Genomic DNA, 12,942 nt, shown 5'->3' with positions numbered 1-12,942 from the left:
CTTAGAACTACTTAAACCTAACTAACCTACGGACATCACATAACACCCAGTCATCACGAGGCAGAGAAAATCCCTGACCCCGCCGGGAATCGAACCCGGGAACCCGGGCGTGGGAAGCGCGAACGCTACCGCACGACCACGAGCTGCGGACTATGGACAGTGTCTTGAAAGGAGGATATAAGATGAACATCAACAAAAGCAAAACGAGGATAATGGAATGTAGTCGAATTAAGTCGGGTGATGCTGAGGGAATTAGATTAGGAAATGAGACACTTAAAGTAGTAAAGGAGTTTTGCTATTTAGGGAGCAAAATAACTGATGATGGTCGAAGTAGAGAGGATATAAAATGTAGACTGGCAATGGCAAGGAAAGCGTTTCTGAAGAAGAGAAATTTGTTAACATCGAGTATAGATTTAAGTGTCAGGAAGTCGTTTCTGAAAGTACAGTAGTTTGGAGACACATCACAATGCAGCGGCATAATCCTCATCCTTCTTCCTTCCTAATTTTCCCAATAAGAAACACCACCATAGGTGTTCATACTGCCCTTTCTACTACCTCGTGTTGCAGGACATTGAAAGCTCCGTTTGGTGCTGGCCTTACACATTGTACGGGATATGGGCTACCTACGGCAACATGCACACATTTCCACCTAGTGGTCAAAAAAGATTATCCTGTTGCATTAACTCAGCTCACTCTGTTCCTCCATAGGATGCAGAAGACCTTAATATAGAACTCTCCGGATTCTGTTCAGTTTTGACTTAAACTGGGATGATCACATGGACGAATATACAGATAGGGTGGGACAGAGACCATGTAGCTGGAATTTTTGCTGTAGGAGATAGATTCGAAAAAGGTGACTCGTTTGGAGATATGAGGGTGGCACGAACATTATTCACCAGTGGCTGTAATTATTAAAATGCGTCTCCATAGGATCCAACGAAAGTATGTGGTTGAAAGCATAGCCTTGATTTCAAATCGCTGGCAGCATTTCTACCAGAAAGTGTAACGCTATAAGCGAGTCTAGTGTGTGACTGTGGAACCGAGACTGCTTTTTATGCAGGTGACAGTAAGTCATTGTGATCGTGTTTTTAATAGCACGGTACTTAAGCAAAATGTATGTTGCCACCAGTAGAATCCTTATGTGGTCAGCTTCAGATGACGGTTCCTTGAAAAGAACATCGTCTTCCTTCCAGTGATTCCCATTTGAACTGCCTGGTGAGTGTAATCCGACTGTTAAAAAAGAAGATTTACTCGCCATGCAAAGTGACTCTCATGATCAATTTAATTAATTAGCCTATCAATTTGACATCAGTGACATGCCACCTGGCGGGTGGAAGCGATGGCTAGAGCACCACACAAATGATTCTTGACTTGGAACGGTAATCAAACGCTATTATTTTTTTCGGCGAGATCACTTAGCGATATTTCAGTCCTTCACCTAAACAGCGAGAGACGACCATCGTAATAAAATCAGTTGTATTGCCGAATTTATAAAGTGATACTTAGTATGAATCTGATATTTACGACTTCAACGAAATGTTACAAGACTGAGTTCTGCTGTTATCTTTTAGACGTAATCACATCATCTTTGGTCGAGAGATTCACTCAGTTGCAGTCTCATCGCAGTCATTTTGATTTTCTGTACAACATCGGCTATCTGAAGAACGCGCTTCGTTATAGCATGCACGAAAAGTGTTGAAACCTCGCAGCGGTTTTGCAAGACGAATCAAGCGATGTTGATGCGCTGGAATCGAGGAAAGAACTTAAAATGATTTCAGCTTTGATGAAACGCGGAATAGGTCCAACAGAGACTTTGAATTTAATAGGAAGCCATAATTTTTGTCCCAGTGTTAACATTGCTTTAAGAATTCTCCGAAAACTCCTGGGGACAGTTGCCAACGGAGAGACAAGTTTCTCAAACCCAAAATTGAAAAAACATATCTCAGATCGAAAATGAGACAAACTCGTTTAAGTGAAATTAAAAGGAAGGTCCGCGTTGGATGTAATATTGATGTTTTATTGATTGCAAAATAGATTTTCAATCACATAGAGATCATCTTCAGTGCTGTGGTGTACAAATTAAACTCAGACACTGGTATCAATTCATCAGTAACCAAAACTGAGAAGCGATCACAATAATTCAAATTATTGTGATCGCTTCTCAGTTTTGATTACTGATGAATTGATACCAGTGTCTGAGTTTAATTTGTACACCACAGCACTGAAGATGATCACTATGTGATTGAAAATCGATTTTGCTGTCAATAAGACATCAATATTACTGCCAACGCTGATCTTCCGTTTAATTTAACATATATTGTCTTTCTGCACACAGCACTCGTTTAAGTGAACTTGCAGAGGAAAAATTGCACGCATCAAGGGAAAGAGGTAGCGCAAGCGAAAGCCAAGAAGATTCGATTTGTCTAGGTTTTTATTTTTTCAAGTGTTCAGATTCTCTGTTCTTTCCGTGTTGTTTTGTATATTGTTCAGCACAAAATAAATTGTTATTCTACACATTAATGTTCAAAGCACATTAAAATGTAAATTTTTAATTGCTTTGTGTTTCTATTTTGTTTTCCGCAGAATACATTATCGGTAAACAACCATAAAAAATGTTCGTTTACGGTAACTGTAAATTCGCATAGTTTTTAAAATTATTTTTAAAAGCTATATTTGTTCAACTCATATGACTAACTTATCAAGTAAAATTTCCACGCATACCAAAAATGGACTGATTTCAACATTACACAAACTTTTTTAAAAAAAAAGTTGAATGCGCGGCCATTTCGCAATTCACACGGGGCGGCAGTTAGGCTTGCACCGACATAGAAACATTTGGACATGAGGAAGAGAAATAACGAATTAACCATTGAAAGCAATTTTACAAACAATCCTGTTGGGCGAACATCCGCAGCTGACCATTATTCTAGAGGTTGAAAATGCCGCTTCAGTTGTAAATTTCTTTTATTACCACGACCAGTTTCGGGCTCTTATAGGCCCATCCTCAGGCGTCGCAACTGTGCTATGGCCCCCGAGCGCCGCGGTGGACGTCCGCTTGAAGACGATGAAATTTTGCAGGATGAAGACTATGCTTCAGGAATCTTCTGAGGCACAGTTTAATTGAACTCATATCTTCATTCGCAATTTCCCGCAAGTTGTATTTTTCAGAATTCAGGTACAAATATTTCCTAAAGTTTATAAAGCATTGTTCTAATTTGTTTTCTGTAACTTGCAATAATCCATACTTATGTAGATAGAGCTAAGCTTTATCGCAGAATCAACTAAATTATAGAAAAAATAACACTTTTATTAGAAAAAATTTAAAAAAATTAAAATGTAAGATGTGAAACTTTTATCCTTCTAATATACATAATAGGTGGAGTTAAATAGGTCTAGTACCTCAACCATCATGTCATGCATATCTGGTAAAAATTTGTTCTCCTTCAAATGTGTAACATTGGATTAAATGGTACCTCAATTTGAGAAAGCATTTTGGAAAAAGAAAATTGTATCAATTTCTTTGCAATTTTTTTAATAACGATAACCAGATTCAAAAACATTCAAAATACTTCTAATTTGTTTAGAAAGTGTGGTGCATTACCTGATATCAACAAAAAATCCGTAAGGCATGGACATTATAAACAATGCCTGAAAGAGATAGGTGTTGATTTTTACATAATAATGAGTCGAAAAAATACCCTGTATCCTTAAGTTGATTCGACTGTGGAAGTGCCTTAGTAATAAGCAATAAACATATCAAAATTTCATGAATGATGCTGCATTTTTTCACGCATCATATTGTTTATGACGTAATATCCCCTGAACTATGTGTGGTGATGATGATGATGATGTTTGGTTTGTGGGGCGCTCAACTGCGTGGTTATCAGCGCCCGTACAATTATCCAATCTGTGCTCAGTCCAATTTCGCCACTTTCCTGGATGATGATGAAATGATGAGGACAACACAAACACCCAGTCATCTCGAGGCAGATGAAAATCCCTGACCCCGCCGGGAATCGAACCCGGGACCCCGTGCTCGGGAAGCGAGAACGCTACCGCGAGACCACGAGCGGCGGACTATGTGTGGTACTATGATATAATTTTGTAGGTGCATTTAGCGGCATGTGTGGTTACTATGTGCGAAATCCTTTGCGAATAGAGTAGTAGCACAGAAGTAATAAATCTAAACGTCATGCACGATGCAACAGTTATTCACGCATCTCAGTATTTATGACGTCATACCTCCGAACTGTACGTGGTACCACGACATACTTTAGTAGGTACATTTAGCGGCACAAGTAGATACTGCCTTCGGAATTTATTGCCAATACATTTATAACATAAAAGTAATCCATTTAAACGTCATGCAAGATGAGACAGTTTTTCACGTATCTTATTGTTTATGACATCATATCTCCAGAACTATGATGGGTAGGTGATTCTTACCACCACAGCGATTGTTACCTGACAGTAAGGGATATGTGTACCAAGTTTGCTTCAAACCGGTTCAGTGGTTTAGGAGGAGATGTGAAACACACGCACACACACACACACACACACACACACACACACACACAACTTCTCTTCATCTCATATATTGGTAAAACTAACATGGTTATTCCAGTAACTGAGGCAAGAGTGTACAGAGCCCGCCACGTTCTTTTTGAGACAGATATTGCTCATTCACATGCATTCGGCGTCTTTTTAGGGCAAAAACCGCAACATGTCTTAGTAGTAGCATTACCACATACAGGTGCACATGTATGTTATTATTAATATTATTATTATTCACATATGGGCCCAATAGGACCACACGCGGTACAATCAATCAATGTCTCTTTTGATGGTTGACTTCCTTTGTGTCCAAATTTGTTGCATCCTTTCAAAATGAAGTATCTTTCCTTCATCAGACTACGGTGTTCCAGTCAGTTTTCTAATTTCGTTCTGACCAACTTTCCAATCAAATTACTTTGGTCTGAACGTTTTTCTGTCTGTAAGGTCTGCCTGAGTTAGACCGGACACTTTAAGATCCTCCTTAATCGCAGCGATCCATTTAATTGGGTCAGTTTTGGCCTTACGACTGTTTCCGTAGAATTCTGCTATTTGTTTTGTAACCTAGTGTGTGCCATTCTTTTAATGTAACCGTAAAATTAAATCTTCGTTTTCTCATGTCACCATGTATGAGTGTGTATTCTTCTACTTCCTTATTATTTCTCAGCCTAAAAGTATCTCCATTACTAATTTTGGGGCCACAGCGAATTTCGTCTGCAGCCTTTTCCAGAACGTTTTCTTGTATGATTTCCCCCAGTATTTAAATTAAGAAACCCTTCTTATTATTCCATACTTCGTCTACAAAAACTTTGGTGCTCGTTTGTTGCATGTTACAAGTTCTTTTTTTTTCGAATGATATTTGTAATCCTACTTTTTCTGCAACTTCTTTAAGAATTTCAATTTTTTTTTAATCTGTGGTAATATCCCTAGTTAAAATTGCCATATCGTCTGCAAAGACGAGGCAATCTACTCTGATATTACTTCTGCCTAACTTGATTGATTGATCTATATTTTGATTGAACTTTTGCTCTCGCCATTCTGTAATTACCTTTTCCAAAACACAGATAAACAATAATGATGGGGAAAATCCATCACCCTGTCTAACATCAGTCTTTATATCAAACGTTTCGGAAAATTTTCCCATGAATTTAACTTCAGAGCTAGTGTCAGTTAACGTTTCCTTAATCAGTGTTAGAGTTTTATTATCTAGCCGTTCTTCCTTTAAAATTTGGAAAAGAGATTAAAAATCAACTGAGTCGTAGGCCTATTTAAACTCCACAAATGTTCATACAATATTGTTACTAGAAATCCTCTGTTGCCTAAGGATTAGTTTTAAATTAAGAATTTGTTCCGGACAGGATCTGTTTGGTCTAAAGCCTGCTTGGTATTCACCAGTTTTAGGTTCTAATTGTTCTTAGGCTCGATTAAGTCAACACTACAAGAGAATTTTTTATTCCTCGGTAATTATTAACATAGGTTTTATCCCCATTTTTATGCACTGGATGAATTAGGGCAGTTTTCCAATCCTCAGGTATTTTCTCAGTTTGCCAGATATGTCCTGTTAATTGAGTGATCTCGTTTATAGCCATAGGGCCAGCTGATTCTGGTAGTTCTGCAATTATACCATCTTCTCTCGATGGTTTATTGTTGAGTCGGTTAATTTGTTTAGTTACTTCGATTTCGTCAGGTTCTTTAGAGTTAGGGCTGGTGTTATTACTTTGCTCTGGTTGGAATTTATTCGCTGATGGTGGATAGTTTAATAGTTTTTCAAAATAATTAGCAAGTACCTTACAATTTCCTGGTTGTTAAAGGCCAAACTGCTATTTTCATTTTTGACACAAACACTTTGAGGTTGGTAAGAAGTTATTTCTGTTTTGAACGTTTAATAAAAGTTTCTTGTTCTTTTGGAAGTCTTTTTTGATTTCTAAAATTTGGACATTTTCTTAGTTTCTTATAGTCGTCGGATTAATTCAGATGTTTCTTTTCTTACAGTGAGAAAGATCGTTGTACGTATTTTCAGTTTCGTTTCTATGCCATTGTTTTGAATGCCTCATATATACACTACTGGCCATTAAAATTGCTACACTACGAAGATGACGTGCTACAGACGCGCAATTTAACCGATAGGAAGAAGATGCTGTGATATGCAAATGATTAGCTTTTCAGAGCATTCACACAAGGCTGGCGCCGGTGGCGACACCTACAACGCGCTTACATGAGGAAAGTTTCCAACCGATTTCTCATACACAAGCAGCAGTTGACCGGCGTTGCCTGGTGAAACGTTGTTGTGATGCCTCGTGTAAGGAGCAGAAATGCGCACCATCACGTTTCCGACTTTGATAAAGGTCGGATTGTAGCCTATCGCGATTGCGGTTTATCCTATCGCGACATTGCTGCTCGCGTTGGTCGAGATCCAATGACTGTTAACAGAATATGGAATCGGTGGGTTCAGGAGGGTAATACGGAACGCCGTGCTGGGCCCCAACGGCCTCGTATCACTAGCAGTCAAGATGACAGGCATCTTATCCGCATGGCTGTAACGGATCGTGCAGCCACGTCTCGATCCGCGCCGCAGCAGAGCCAAGTGCTGTACTACCACAGTCTAATGCAGGGGCGGGCAGGAATCCTGCACATGTGCGGTGCACTTGCACGCGTGCAGTTAACAGGTGTTCCGCGTGCACACAGGGGCAAGCTGGCCACCCGCTTCTCTCCCATCCCCACCATACCTTCTGTCCGCTCCTTCCTCTGTAATGCGTTTTGTTTCCTAGCTTGCTTTATTGAGTGAATGAATGAGGTTAGTAGGAGTGCTTGAAAGAAATCATGGTTTGAAAGAGTACCTATTACCTACGATACGTTTTATTTTATTATCACAGGTGGAGTTTACAATACGTTTAATATCTGGAACAAAATTTCTACATACAGACAAACACAAACAGTTACGTAAATTTTCATCACTGATGTTTGCTCTTAACCGAGACTTATTAATTCAGCAAATGGTTTTCCAGCTCTCGCTATATTAAGCGCAGTCTTATAACTTGCTCATACCGCTGGGCTATTATTGTTGTCGTCCTGAAAACAGTGCTCCATAAAACGTTAAATCAGTTAGATGAGAGACATGACAAGAGAAAGTCGCAGATCTATCGTGACAACAGCAACTACGACAAATTCAAATGGCTCTGAGCACTATGGGACTTAACTGCTGTGGTCATCAGTCCCCTAGAACTTAGAACTACTTAAACCTAACTAACCTAAGGACATCACACACATCCATGCCCGAGGCAGGATTCGAACCTGCGACCATAGCGGTCGCGCGGTTCCAGACTGTAGTGCCTAGAACCGCTCGGCCACTCTGGCCGGCCAACTAGGACAGATTCATCTGGTATCGTCAGATCACTCTTCTTAAGCTCAGTCAATTCCCGATCCGCTCAGAATCCGACAATAAATTGTACTAGTCCTTGTGAAATTTATTATAATGGCCTTCAATACTAAACTTCCGTTGACCAGCGAGAATACTGCCACATATTAAACATTTCGAATTTTCACGTTTTTGCACAAAGAAAAAATGATTCTCCCATTACTTTTTAAAAGATAGCAAATCTCCACTTCTCCGTTTCTTGAAATACAACGTTCACTACATAGTGCTCGCTTCGCATCAACGTCCGCAGCTTAGCCTGGCACTACACTGCCGCAACCTGCCGGCTGTCTCCACAGGCCCGGTCGACGCCTGCACGCGAGCAGCACACGTGCAGCGCTGTGCGCTCATGAGCCGCGTGCAACGTTTGCCCGCCCCTGGCTCTAATGTAACAGTCGCGACCCTCACTGTTGTGAAAGTTGTTACCGTTTGACAGATGGAGGGACACTAGTGCTCCAAGCGCTGAGTAAGATGAACGTCAGACGCGTCGTAGGCATAATGTTTGTTTTGCATCAATTTCCTATCTAATTTACGAAATATTTGAGTTATTTTCTTGCCTCCAAGGGTTTGTGTAGTATCAGAAGTCATATATGATTCTAAAAATGATTCTAAAATAAGCGCAAGTATGGACAAAAACCATGAATCGAGTGGCAAGCTACAACATATTCGTGAAGACTCACTTGTGACGTTGGATAGAATTGCAGCTTACCTCGTTGATATCAAAAGAATATAAACACACAGATTCACACGTAAGAAGCAAGACATGTACCTCTACATGCAAAAGCGATCGTTCGGTAGGCCTACTGTGTTTGTCATTGTCGCTCGTTGCCACAAGTACGACCTTCATCTTTATATTAGTCTAAGTGGGGCAAAAAATTATAACATTATAATGAGCTGATTACATTTCACGCAAAACCAAATATTTGAATAATTTTCAAACAATCTGTCAGTGAACAAGGTGCTAACAAAATAATGTCATCACACGAAGGAAGCAAGGAAAATTAAGTGACTAATAACATAAGTGAATGTAACACATACCAAACATTACGCTTTTATAAGACACGGAGAACTGCACTTAATCTAACCACTTCATCGTCAAAGCACGTCTGTGTTTACGATTCACACGAATCTGGCACTGATACATGGAGAACTGAACTGGCTGCTTCTGTGTCATAGGACTGTTTTACAGCTTTAGATGGATTGTCGAATCTTTGTGGCAGCTTCCTCTTCATCGTCAGTTGAGGTGGCTTATTTGGGATGTCAAACAGTGAGGGTGCTGCATTCCACACGAGTTTATTATTGTCTGCGATCATGAACTGGTTTTGTTCGAGATGTAGCGAACAAAACCTAATATTATTATACAGGTAAAGTGGGTCTTTTCTTATAAGGTCTTCTCGTCTGCTATTAACTAGCCATTTTCTGCTCCTAAAACGAAACATTAATCATTAATACACATGTAATTTGCAAGTGAATCCTGACGATACAGTTTAGTTCAAAAAATGGCTCTGAGAACTATGGGACTTAACTGCTGAGGGCACCAGTCCCCTGGAACTTAGAACTACCTAAACCTAACTAACCGAAGGACATCATACACATCCATGCCTGAGGCAGGATTCGAACCTGCTACCGTAGCGGCCGGCACAGTTTAGTAACATGATGGTATATATCTCTCGGGATCCTTAGGAAACCTAAAAAAACACAGCTGTGGTGTCTTCCTTTTTTTGTTGCTGCAATTTATTGCGCTACAAACGCTCCCGCTTGTAAAAACGACCGTAGAAATCAAAATAAACAATCACTATTCGCTTTCACGAGTGCGCCGAACTCGCACTTCAAGTTACTGGCCGCTTGGGGAGCTGATGGCGCGGTAGGCAACAAAATCGAGGCGAAGTGTCGCGACTGTTATGTTAGACTGTGGTACTACGGTTGCCTTTTTAGACAGTCGCGACATGCCTGTGACAGCAGGTCGTATGCTACCGCCGAGCAGTGCGTATTGTCCGCACGCTTCCTTACCCGCCGCTACAAGTTCGAATATTACAAAAGAATGCCAAACACGCCAGAGACGATGGTGCATTTAAATGAAGGAGTGTTCAATCTGAATCTGTACATATTATTATAGGGTACGTGTCTATATCTCCTCTTAAACCACTTGATCGATTTCAATCAAGCTTGGTACACATACACTGTAAGAAAAAAAAAAAAAAAATGCACCACGGAGGAATTATACGAAAGGGTCGGAAATCAGTAGACGTGATGCACATGTACAGACAATTTCAGAAAAACTGGATGATTTATTCAAGAGAAAGAACTTCACAAATTGAACGAGTCAGTAACGCTTAGCCTACCTCAGGCCCTTATAGAAGCAGCTGTTCGGCTTGGCATTGATTGACAGAGCTGCTACATGTCCTCCTGAGGGACGTCGTGTCAAACCCTGTCCACCTGGCACGCGAGCTGGTTGCAGGCCCTGTCCATAATGCTCCAGACATTCTCAATTAGGGAGAGATCCGGCGATGTTGCTGGTCAAGAGATGACTTGGAAAGCACGAAGACAAGCAGTAGAGACTCGTGCCGTGCTGGGGTGCTTATTACCTTGCTCAAAAGTAAGCCCGGGGTGGCTTGGCACGAAGAGCAACAAAACGGGCCGTAGAATACCGCCGACGTACCGCTGTGCTGTAAGAGTGGCGCTGATGACAACCAAAGGCATCCTGCTATGGAAGGAAGTTGCACGTCAGATCATTAGTTGTCAGGCTGCGTGGCGGGCGACAGTCAGGTTGCTACCTCACCGCTGTCCAGGGCGTCTCCAGACACGTCTTCGGACTGACGTCTCATTGGCGGAGTACAGTTATCTTCAGTGATGAATCCCGCTTCGAACTAAACGCCGATGACCAACGCGTTGTTGACTTAGTTTGCGAAGCTCTTTCTCTTGAATAAATCATCAATTTTTTCTGAAATTGTAATCATTTGTTCGTGTGATCATCTATCTATTTCCCGATTTCCGTCTCATTCGGACAATTCCGTCGTGCTGCGTCGTTCTTTTTTCTTTCTTTTTTTGTCACAGAGTGTATTACTTACTGTCTGGAACTAATACTGAGTTGGTGAGAACCAGCAACCGCGTATCGGGATGGGGGTAATTACGTGGAAAGAGAAGGGGGAGGAGGGAGGTGGACAGAGAGGTAGAAGGGCGCGATGGACACAGGTAGGTGTAGGGGGGGGGGGAGGAGGAGATGAACAAAGGGATAGGAGAGAGGAAATGGACAGAATGGTATGAGGAGGAGGTGGACAGAGAGAGGGGAAGGAGGTGATTGAATTCTGCAGACCAGAGACAGTGTATCACTGCCACCACATGGATCTCTTTGTGGACCGTTAGAGACAACGTGGAACAGGCCTGTATCCCTACCTACGGTGAGGAGACGGAGGGATGAGGGGTGGCAGGGGGGAGGGGGGTTAAGACTGGCTCTAAGTTGGTTAGTTTGTGACCCCACATCGAGAAGAACGCAAGTGAAATCGTTGCTCCTCTCTCCTGGTGCAATCTTTTGGGGTTGATTTTTGTAGTAGTTGTGTTATTATGATGATTTTTTCCAATCACCAGTACATGGGCTGCATTGTGACCCACTGTTTACAAGTGCTGGCTTTTTCACAACAATTTTGAGATGTAATGAGAACAGGGAAGCATTTTTCCATCACTTTTGGTTGCGTGTATTGTCGTTCCTGAATTCTGAGCACCAAGGCTGTAAGGCGATTGTTGAGCAATGCAGTGGGAGGCGTCTGTAGTGAACTCCGACATCAAACAGTGATAGCCACAGTTCTCAGCTGTATGCTTACAGGTAATACGCTTATTAAACTCCACTCTGTCCAACACAAGCATCTTATCTGTTGAACACAATTCCAGCCAAAAATAAAGATAGTGGAGGGTGGGATGGGAAGTCAGCAAAACCTTACGACAGCCTTTCCTCCACCGGCTTGTAGGTGAAGAGATCATCTTATGTAGAGTTTGAGTGCATCTGCTACTACTTTCGAGCAGTACTGTAATTTTTTTTCCAAGCATAATAACAATAGTTGTATGACATCATCAATTTTTGATGTGTATTGCGATTTTAGGCACTCCTTGTGTAACGTTATGCATATGGATGTGTAATTAGGCCAATCTTTACGATTAATTAAGCAATTAGGTCCGATTTTTACTTCAGTTTACCATCCAAAATAAACCATGTACACTAACCTAACCTTCTTCTCCTCCGTCTGGACAGTTTCCCTGTACTGCAGGGTGCACTTGGGCATTCCACACAGAAGGACTGGCGTTTGAGTCCCGAAAGGGCACCGCCATTTTTAATTTCCGCCAATGCCCGGGTGGAGGGTGGGATGGGAAGTCAGCAAAACCTTACGACAGCGAAATTTCTACCATATTTGAAATTCCCATCAATTTTGAATTTCTTGCCAGAATTCGAAATTGCTGCCATAATTCGAAATTCCTGCCAATAGGGCAGGTGGGGGGGGGGGGGGGGTGGGATGGGAGGTGAGGAGAACGGAGAGACCAGGGGCAGGGGAAAGACATGACGCCATCTGGGCGTAAATAACCGATAAATTTAATTAATTTGCATATTAGTTTGATATCAAAAGTGTCCTCAGAGCCCCACTACCTCACTACTTTCGCTGTAGTGATTTCATAAATAAACCAATCATTACAGAAAATTTATTCAAATGTGTATCCCGTTTGTTACAGAACAGATTACAGAATCGTCTTTACTGACTATCGGTTGGTCAGCTGAAGTGCTAAAACAGAAGTCCGGATGGAATTTATCATAGAAGAATTTAAACGATCCGTTTTTTTTTTTCGGTATCGCATCTGTAAAACACATGTGGCTGAAAGGCAATAGCTTTCATTAATCTTGCGTGGTGTTCTACAAATTAGTTCTCGGCTTCTTCTGGTGAAATTTTGTTTCATCATGGCAAGCGATGCAAGCAATAGAGAGTGAGAAGCTTCTG

Source organism: Schistocerca cancellata, chromosome 2 (genome assembly GCF_023864275.1).
Source record: "Schistocerca cancellata isolate TAMUIC-IGC-003103 chromosome 2, iqSchCanc2.1, whole genome shotgun sequence".
Lineage (NCBI taxonomy): Eukaryota > Metazoa > Arthropoda > Insecta > Orthoptera > Acrididae > Schistocerca > Schistocerca cancellata.
The sequence above is the reverse complement of the archived record's forward strand: the minus strand, read 5'-3'. Positions refer to the sequence as shown.